Here is an 8,213-nt window from a genome sequence, read left to right as displayed (position 1 = left end):
GGATACTTTTCTAACATTTCACTTTCAAGCTCCCAGGTTGATTCTTCAACCACTGGGTTTCTCCACAAAACTCTCACTAATGACACAGACTTATTTCTTAATACCCTCTCTTGCCGATCTAGAATTCTTATCGGTTGCTCTACATATGACAAATCTGCCTAAAGTTCTATTGGTTCATATTCTATTACATGCCTTGTACCAGGATTATACTTCTTAAACATAGATATGTGAAATACGTTGTGAATATGCTGCATATGGGGTGGTAGAGCTAACTCGTACGCAACTTTTCCGACTTTTTTCAAAATTTCAAATGGTCCAACGTAGCGAGGTTTCAATTTGCCTTTGTTACCAAACCTAATGAATCCCTTCCATGGTGATATCTTTAGAAATACATGCTCCCCTTCCTGGTAGTCCATATCTTTTCTGGATTGATCGGCATATTTACGTTGTCGATTCTGCGCTGCTTCAAGTCGTTTGCAGATAAGTTATACTTTTTCCTTAGTCTGCTGAATCAGTTCTGGACCTAGAATCTTGCATTCTCCAACTTCATCCCAACATGTAGGTGATCTGCATTTTCTTCCATATAGAGCTTCATATGGTGGCATTTTATTGTAAGAAAATTCCACTAGCGGTAGGTGCTCGTCCCAATTGCCTTCAAAGTCTATTGCGCATACACTTAGCATATCTTCGATTGTTTGGATTGTCCTTTCGCTTTGCCCGTCCGAGGTGGATCAAAAGCAGTACTCATGTTTAACTTGGTTCTGAGGCATTCTTAGAATTGTCTCCAAAATCTCGAATTGAAACGGGGATCTCGATCCGATACAATCGATACGGGTACTCCATGACGCATTACGATTTCCTTGAGATATAAGTGCACTAACTTGTCCAGTGAAAATCTTTCGTTGATCAGAAAAAAATGTGCTGACTTCGTTAATCGATCAATGATGACCCAAATTGCATCGTGATTTTCTTTCGTCCTTGGAAGTCCCACTACAAAATCCATAGCTAAGTGCTCCCATTTCCATTCTGGAATATCTAGTGCTTGTAGTAGTCCGCTCGGGCGTTGATGTTCAGCTTTCACTCTTTGGCACGTATAACACTTGCTGACCCAGTCTGCTATCTCTTTCTTCATATTTGGCCACCAAAAGTTTACCTTCAGGTCTCTGTACATCTTTGTGCTTCCGGGATGAATCGAATATCTTGAACTATGAGCGTCTTGCAAAATTTCCGCTTTCAATTCCAGTACTTTAGGTATCCTGATCCTTGAAGCAACTCAAAAAATTCCTTTAGTATCCTTCTGACTGGTAATCTCTTCTCCTGTCAAATTGTCGATATCCTGGTCCATTACTTCTTCCTGACACCTTCTTATATTCTCCAATAGTTCTGGCTGAAAAGTCATAGCGTAAATCATTTCAGTAGAACTTTTGGGAACACGAACTTCAATCTCCAATTTATCAAATTCCTTGATTAAATCTTCCGAAGATGTTAACAAGTTCAATCGTTCCTTTCGACTTAACGCATCTGCTACTACATTGGCCTTGTCTGGATGATAATTAATTGAGACGTCGTAATCTTTGATTAACTCTAGCCAACGTCGCTGTCGCATGTTAAGTTCCTTCTGGGTGAAAATATACTTCAAGCTTTTATGATCCATATAAATCTCACATTTTTCGCCGTACAGATAGTGTTTCCAAAGCTTCAGTACGAACACAATTGCTGCTAGTTCGAGATCGTGCGTCGGATATTTCTGTTCACGTGGCTTTAATTTTCTGGAAGCATATGCGATCACGTTTCCATATTGCATCAAAACACATCTGAGTCCTCGATACGAAGCATCGCTGTATATGACAAAGTCCCCTTGATCATCAGGTAAAAGAAGCACAGGTGTGGTTACTAATCGATTCTTCAATTCTTGGAAACTTGCTTCACATTTCTCGTTCCATTCGAACTTTTTATTCTTTCGTGTCAACTTCGTCAATGGTGTGGCTATCTTTGCAAAATCTTTAATGAATCTTCTGTAATAACCGGCTAATCCCAAAAAACTTCTGACTTCAGTTGGCGTCTTTGGTCTTTCCCAATTTAAAATAACTTCAATCTTCGCTGGTCCACTTGAATTCCTTCAATACTAATGATGTGCCCTAGAAACTGTACTTCTTTTAGCCAAAATTCACATTTTTAAAATTTCGCATAGAGCTGCTCCTTTCGTAACGTCTCCAATGTCGTTCTTAAGTGTGCTGCATGTTCTTCTTCCGTCCTCGAATAAATCAAGATGTCATCAATAAATACAATGATAAACTTATCCAAGTACTTCTTGAATACTCGATTCATCAAATCCATAAACGTTGCAGGTGCATTTGTCAGTCCAAAAACCATCACGAGAAATTCATAATGTTCATACCTCATTCTGAACGCAGTCTTTGGAATATCTTCTGCCTTGATCTTTAACTGATGATAACCTGATCGTAAGTCAATTTTTGAAAACCATGTTGCTCCTTTCAGTTGATCAAATAAGTCATCGATACGAGGCAAAGGATATTTATTCTTGATAGTTAACTTGTTCAGCTCACGATAGTCAATACACAATCGCATGCTACTGTCCTTCTTTTTCACGAACAAAACTGGTGCGCCCCATGGGGATATACTTGGCCTTATGATTCCTTTGTCGAGAAGTTCTTGCAACTGCTTTGCTACTTCTTTCATTTCAACATGTGCCATTCGATATGGAGATTTCGAAATTGGTTCAGTCCCTGGCACCAAATCAATAGTGAACTCAACATCTCGATCCGGTGGAAGTCCTGGAAGTTCATCTGGAAAGACATCGGGAAACTCACACACTACAGAAATATCTTCGATCTTCGGACTTTCTTTGTCAGTATCCAACACGTAGGCTAAATAGGCTCGACATCCTTGGCGTAGCAATCATCTCGTCTGCGTCATTGTTAAGAATCTATGCCTTTGTTTTTCACCTTAAAATATTACCGTTGTATTTTTCTTCAGTCTGCACTTTCACTTTCTTGTTTGCGCAATCAATCTGAGCATTATTACTAGCTAGCCAATCCATTCCTAAAATAACATCAAATTCTCCTAACCTGAAAGGTATCAAGTCAACTAAGAAATGACATCTCCCTATCTCAACATCACAACCTGGGCATACTCGATCTACCATAACCTGATCATCATTTGCTAATTTTATGACTAGCACTTCATCTAACCACTGAATCTCACAGTCTATCTTAGAGATAAAATCTTCAGAAATAAAAGATCTAGTAGCTCCTGAATCAATCAATACTAGAGCATTTACGAAATTCACAGGGAGCGTACCTGCAACCACATTCGGACTCTGTACTGCTTCCTTAATTGACATATTGAAATTCCTTTCCCTGGACTGATTTTGTAGTGGTAGTGGAGGTGGAGGTAATGCTAAAACCCTTGGAACACTAGCGGCCATCGTAACTCCTCTGCAGTCCTTGGCAATATGCCCTTTTCTTCCGCACTGGAAACAAGTGACCTCTGCTCTTCCCACCGGACATTCTCCAGAGTAGTGTCCCCTTTGCTTGCACTTGAAACACGTGACATTTGGCTTGTTACAAATCCCCGTATGCTTTTAACCATATGTTCTGCAATCAGGTATAGACGGTCGGATAAGTCTCTGTTGAGTTGGGGCGGGAAGTCGATTACCTATCCTCTAATTTTTTTGCTCTGGTTTCCTAAAGTTTGCCTTTCCCCTGGCCTGAAATCCCGGCCTTCTGTTGAAACGGTTCTGGGAATTACCTGGTCCCTTCTCTTTCTGAGCTGCTTCACTCTCACCTTCAATGATCATGGCCTTCTGAACAACAGCCGTATAAGTCGTCAGCTCAAATACAGCTACTCTGCTATGAATACATGGTTTCAGTCCCTGCTGGAATCTCTTGATGTCCTGGATGAGCGGCTTGTTATAACATTTGTTGTTGAAACTGTTGTTGTTGCTGCTGCATTTGTTGCTGCATCATCAACATCTATTGTTGTATAAGATGGAACATCTGATCCATCTGATTATTATCGTTTTGGTCCTCGGTATTTCCGTTAGACGAGTCGGGTCGTGCTTTTCTTTTAGGTGCCATCTTTCTGATAATAAAATAATGGGTTCTCTTAATAGTAATATACTAAACAGGTATATGGAATAGAAACAGTCTTTATAATATTAAAACAGCATTAAAACAATTAATATGGGGAAAGAAAATAATTTTTTAAATATCTAAATGAATAAAATAGTGCGATATTTAAATAAATCCCCCCCTTTTTTTAATTTTGAAAACATAAAAGGTACAACATGATTGTAAATAAAATAACATTTTAAGATATGCAATGGTAAAACAGTGAAATAAATGTAAATGCTTAAATGACAGGAAAAATAAAATAAAGAAAACGTGAAAAGTTTCATCTTATATATATATGGGTAGGACACCAGCTGCAGGTGTCAATGCTTGATACAAAAGTCTATGATATGTCAGTCGTACTGCTACTACTATCAGTCAAAACTAGTAGCTATCCTCATACAAACTAGTCATACAATACTATGCTGCCTCTATCTACAGATATATACAAGATACAACACTCCTCCGTCTGCTAAGATCAAAATACTGGTGGTATACGACTCAGCTCCTCCTACACAGCCTCTAATATTGCCTCTGTGAGTCTCATCGCCCTGCGGTATGCTGCCTCTCCACTAATGTCTTGCTGCCTCAGGTCAGTAAACTCCTAAGAACCAACCCTGTGAATCAGGCGTATCCTCTCTCTCAATATGTATTCTAGGTGAAGTGCTCGAACTGGACCATCTGCCTGTGTCTCAAACAACCCAAGGATCTCTCTACACTGATCCTGGCATCTGACCCTCTCCTCTCTCTCTGTCTGAAAATGCTGATATGTAACTGTATGATGCTCACGAAGATCCGCGCAGGAACCTCGAGAAGGCAATGGTAATGGCTCATCTACTACTACCTCGTCCATGAACTCCGGCTGTGGAAACTGGAATACTCCGGGCATCGGGGCATACACAGCTAACGGTGCAGGAAATAAGACAAGCTGCTCCATGGGTGCATATACTGGTGGCTCTACCTCAGGCTCCATCTGTGGAATCTCTGGAATCTCGACTGGTGGCAAAGGAATCCGGGGCTCTAAATCTTCCCACTGCGGAATTGATAAGTGGCATTTTAAACCATTTAGAACATCTTAAAATGGCTTAAATTGGTGCATTGAAATCAAGTATTATGTGTATTTGATGCGTTTTTCTAGTGTTTATGCATTTCAGGGTATTAGTTGCATTTTAGAGGAGTAATCATCAAGAATAAGCCTTGGCATGTGTTTATCATTGAGAGAGGGAAGAAATGGGCAGATTACAGCGAAGGAACGGAGCAAACTCAGGAATTTTCCAGAAGGGTCCTGAGCGCCCGCTCAGCAATGCTGAGCGGCCGCGCAGAAAGCTGAGCGCCCGCTCAGCTATGCTGAGCGGCCGCGCAGGGTCGGGAAAAAAGATAATTTGTTTTAGGACTTCTATTTCTGTTTGGCTTCCACTTCTATGTAATCTGAGTTTTATGGGACTATTATATAAGTAGATTTGGAGACCTTTTTAAGAGAGAAGGATCGTGGTATTACGCAAGGAGCGAAGGAGATAAGGAAGAAGACCGTTTTAGTACACGGCAACGAAGAGGAAGCATATTTTCTTGTGATTCTTGTTTCGTTGTAACGTTGGATGCTAGTTTTCTTACTTTGAACCTATTTACTCTTGTGACGTACTCTGATTTAATATAATTAGTTTAGTTATTCTTTTCTTGTGTTTGTTTATCATGATTTCATATGAACCCATGATGACAATAAGTGCTATTATGGGCTAATCGTGATCATGGGGTTGCAACGGATTTACTATGGAATTCTTTAGTTAATTGTTTAATACTTTAGTGTATGATGATTGTATGATATCTAGTATTGGTTGTGCGTATTCGTCTTATGTGCATCGCGAACATATAAGATAGGGTGTTAATCTCTTGTGAAGCGACGGTGGATCTTGAGATTTAGAACTTGCCATGCTAGCATAGGTTCATGTACGTTGTGCATGATTAGTGGGTAACTCTAACAGTTTTATTTGCCCTATGTAATCAAAAGGAATAACTTGTGCTTAAATCGTTGTGTTGTCAATTTCTGTAGACATATAGGAATTCAACATAATTGATGACTATTCAACTTCTATCTTAATTGTGGATGATTGGTAGAATGGTATTAGTACAATGAAAGTTGGCTTTTATCAGTTTCGTGTTATTCATTTAATATCATCACTGTCACATGCTAAAAGAAATAACAATGACTATTGAAGGAAGTAGTAATGAAGTTGTGATCTCATGAGTGTTTTATTATTGATAAATTGAAGTGTTAATTAAGTGATTAATTAAGTAGTTAATTGTAGTTAATATTTAGTTAATAATTCTAAGTGTTAGTGTCTTAACATTGAGAAGTTATCATACATTGGTGAGTGAGTTTAATTAGACAATAAATTAGTCTGAGTCTTTGTGGGAACGAACTAGAAAGTATTCTATATTACTTGCGAACGCGTATACTTGCGTGAATATTAGTGTGTTTTCGCCCTAACAAGCTTTTGGCGCCGCTGCCGGGGATCGAACCCGGGTCACCCGCGTGACAGGCGGGAATACTTACCACTATACTACAACGACTTGGATGCCATCTCTACTGATGAGGGCGAAAACACACTAATATTCACGCAAGTATACGCGTTCGCAAGTAATATAGAATACTTTCTAGTTCGTTCCCACAGAGACTCAGACTAATTTATTATCTAATTAAACTCACTCACCAATGTATGATTACTTCTCAATGTTGAGACACTAACACTTAGAATTATTAACTAAATATTAACTACAATTAACTACTTAATTAATCACTTAATTAACACTTCAATTTATCAATAATAAAACACTCATGAGATCACAACTTCATTACTACTTCCTTCAATAGTCATTGTTATTTCTTTTAGCCTGTGACAGTGATGATATTAATCGAATAACACAAAACTGATAAAAGCCAACTTTCATTGTACTAATACCATTCTACCAATCATCCACAATTAAGATAGAAGTTGAATAGTCATCAATTATGTTGAATTCCTATATGTCTACAGAAATTGACAACACAACGATTTAAGCACAAGTTATTCCTTTTGATTACATAGGGCAAATAAAACTGTTAGAGTTACCCACTAATCATGCACAACGTACATGAACCTATGCTAGCATGGATAGTTCTAAATCTCAAGATCCACCATCGCTTCACAAGAGATTAACACCCTATCTTATATGTTCGCGACGCACATAAGACGAATACGCACAACAATACTAGATATCATACAATCATCACACACTAAAGTATTAAACAATTAACTAAAGAATTCCATAGTAAATCCGTTGTAACCCCATGATCACGATTAGCCCATAATAGCACTTATCGTCATCATGGGTTCATATTAAATCATGATAAACAAACACTAGAAAAGAATAACTAAACTAATTATATTAAATCAGAGTACGTCACAAGAGTAAATAGGTTCAAAGTAAGAAAACTAGCATCCAACGTTACAACGAAAAAAGAATCACAATAAAATATGCTTCCTCTTCGTTGCCGTGTACTAAAACGGTCTTCTTCCTTATCTCCTTCGCTCCTTGCGTAATACCACGATCCTTCTCTCTTAAAAAGGTCTCCAAATCTACTTATATAATAGTCCCATAAAACTCAGATTACATAGAAGTGGAAGCCAAACAGAAATAGAAGTCCTAAAACAAATTATCTTTTTTCCCGACCCTGCGCGGGCGCTCAGCATAGCTGAGCGGGCACTCAGCTTTCTGCGCGGCCGCTTAGCATTGCTGAGCGGGCGCTCAGGACCCTTCTGGACAATTCCTGAGTTTGCTCCGTTCCTTCGCTGTAATCTGCCCATTTCTTCCCTCTCTCAATGATGAACACATGCCAAGGCTTATTCTTGATGATTACTCCTCCGAAATGCAACTAATACCCTGAAATGCATAAACACTAGAAAAACGCATCAAATACACATAATACTTGATTTCAATGCACCAATTTAAGCCATTTTAAGATGTTCTAAATGGTTTAAAATGCCACTTATCACACCCCCAAACTTAAATCGATGCTTGTCCTCAAGCGTCACAGACTCAAAA

General features: G+C 38.8%; 1 non-coding gene across 1 annotated transcript; it reads right to left on the bottom strand.

Annotated features, from left to right (window-relative positions):
* Nucleotides 1–6,629: 6,629 nt before the first annotated feature.
* On the bottom strand, nucleotides 6,630–6,701 carry TRNAD-GUC (transfer RNA aspartic acid (anticodon GUC)). The gene has a single exon. It is a non-coding gene; the product is annotated as a tRNA-Asp (tRNA).
* Nucleotides 6,702–8,213: the final 1,512 nt, after the last annotated feature.

Source organism: Apium graveolens, chromosome 8 (genome assembly GCF_009905375.1).
Source record: "Apium graveolens cultivar Ventura chromosome 8, ASM990537v1, whole genome shotgun sequence".
Lineage (NCBI taxonomy): Eukaryota > Viridiplantae > Streptophyta > Magnoliopsida > Apiales > Apiaceae > Apium > Apium graveolens.
The sequence above is the reverse complement of the archived record's forward strand: the minus strand, read 5'-3'. Positions and strand labels throughout refer to the sequence as shown.